This window comes from Bison bison, unplaced genomic scaffold (assembly GCF_000754665.1).
Source record: "Bison bison bison isolate TAMUID 2011002044 unplaced genomic scaffold, Bison_UMD1.0 scf7180017863958, whole genome shotgun sequence".
Classification (NCBI taxonomy): Eukaryota; Metazoa; Chordata; class Mammalia; order Artiodactyla; family Bovidae; genus Bison; species Bison bison.
This window is the reverse complement of record NW_011494530.1, coordinates 51,688-53,697: the sequence shown is the minus strand read 5'-3', so window position 1 is coordinate 53,697 and position 2,010 is coordinate 51,688. Positions and strand designations below refer to the sequence as shown.

The following is a 2,010-nucleotide window of genomic DNA, read 5'->3' as shown; positions in this document are numbered from 1 at the left end:
TATTGGTGTTTTTCCTTCTGGCTTACTTCACTCTGTATAATAGGCTCCAGTTTCATCCACCTCATTAGAACTGATTCAAATGTATTCTTTTTAATGGCTGAGTAATACTCCATTGTGTATATGTACCATAGCTTTCTTATCCATTCATCTGCTGATGGACATCTAGGTTGCTTCCATGTCCTGGCTATTATAAACAGTGCTGCAATGAACATTGGGGTACACGTGTCTCTTTCCCTTCTGGTTTCCTCAGTGTGTATGCCCAGCAGTGGGATTGCTGGATCATAAGGCAGTTCTATTTCCAGTTTTTTAAGGAATCTCCACACTGGACTCTGTGGGAGAGGGAGAGGGTGGGAAGATTTGGGAGAATGACATTGAAACATGTAAAATATCACGTAAGAAACGAGTTGCCAGTCCAGGTTCGATGCACGATACTGGATGCTTGGGGCTAGTGCACTGGGACGACCCAGAGGGATGGTATGGGGAGGGAGGAGGGAGGAGGGTTCAGGATGGGGAACACATGTATACCTGTGGCGGATTCATTTTGACATTTGGCAAAACTAATACAATTATGTAAAGTTTAAAAATAAAATAAAATTTAAAAAATGCAATAAGGAAAAAAAATAAAATAAAAATAAAATTAAATTTAAAAAAAAGAAGAAAAAAAAGCAATCTGAATAAATAAATAAATAAATAAATAAAAGGCCAAAAAAAAATTACTTCATCTTCTTCATTTTTCTGCAAGTGTTTATGTAGAATGAGTTTGATTTTATCTGAAAACGTGGCTCAGTGGTAAAGAATCCACCTACTAACGTAAGAGATGCCAGAGATGCAGGTTTGATTCCTGGGTCAGGAAGATCCCCTGGAGGAGGAGATGGCAACCCACTCCAGTATTCTTGCCTGGAGAATCCCATGGAGAGAGAAGCCTGGTGGGCTGTAGTCCATGGGGTTGCAAAGAGTCAGATGTGACTGAGCAACTGAGTGTGACATGGCATGATGTCGAATCCTTCAGTGAATCGATATGGGCCTGGTATTTTGTTGGTAGGAATGTTTTTAATTGCAAATTAAATTTCTTCAGTAGGTATATGGCTGTTTACATTATGTATTTAATCTTGAGTGAGATTTGCTAGTTTAAGATTTTGTCCATTTCATCCAAGTTGTTAAATTTATGGGCATATACTTCTTTGTAATATTCTTCCTTTCTTCTCTCTCTTTCTTTCTTTTCTCCAGGTACTGGAGTGCTATTCTCTTCTTTATTTCTGATATTGATGGTTTATATCTCTTTTCTTTTCTTGATTTGTCTTGCAAGGGATTTATCAATTTTGTTAATCCACTCAGAGAACCAGCTTTGGATTTCGTTGATAATTTCTATCATTTGTCTGTTTTCTATTTCTAACATTTCTGCTCTGGTCTTTAGTAGGATATATCCTTTCTTCTGCTCATTTTTGCTTTATTTGCTCTTATTTTTTCAGTTTCTTAAAGTAGAATTTGATGTAACTTGTTTGAAACCTCTCTTTTTTCTAAGATAGTTGTTTTAATGCTCTAGAAAACTCTATTTTGGCTGAAACCACAAGTCTCAATTAGAATTTAAGCCTGACAATACTTTTCATCTTCCTTTAAGGAGAATATTGTTATTATTTGAGTAAGAAATTTTCACTTATTCCCAATACCACTTAGTTCAGTCACTCAGTTGTGTCTGACTCTTTGCAACCCCATGGACTGTAGCACACAAGGTTTCCCTGTCCATCATCAATCCAGAGTTTACTCAAATTCATGTCTGTCAAGTCAGTGATGCCATCCAACCATCTCATCCTCTGTCCTCCCCTTCTCCCTCTGCCTTCAGTCTTTCCCAGCATCAGGGTCTTTCTCAATGAGTCAGTTCTTTGCATCAGGTGGCCAAAGTGTTGGCGCTCCAGCTTCAGCATCAGTCCTTCCAATGAATATTCAGGACTGATTTCCTTTAGGATGGACTGGTTGGATCTCCTTGCAGATCAAGGGACTCTCAAGAGTCTT

General features: G+C 38.2%; 1 protein-coding gene across 1 annotated transcript in view; it reads left to right on the top strand.

Annotated features, from left to right (window-relative positions):
* Nucleotides 1-2,010, top strand: part of NAALAD2 (N-acetylated alpha-linked acidic dipeptidase 2) — a gene marked incomplete at its 5' end in the record, with an annotated part of 42,599 nt that overhangs the window by 9,592 nt on the left and 30,997 nt on the right. The gene's annotated exons all lie outside the window — the stretch shown is intronic.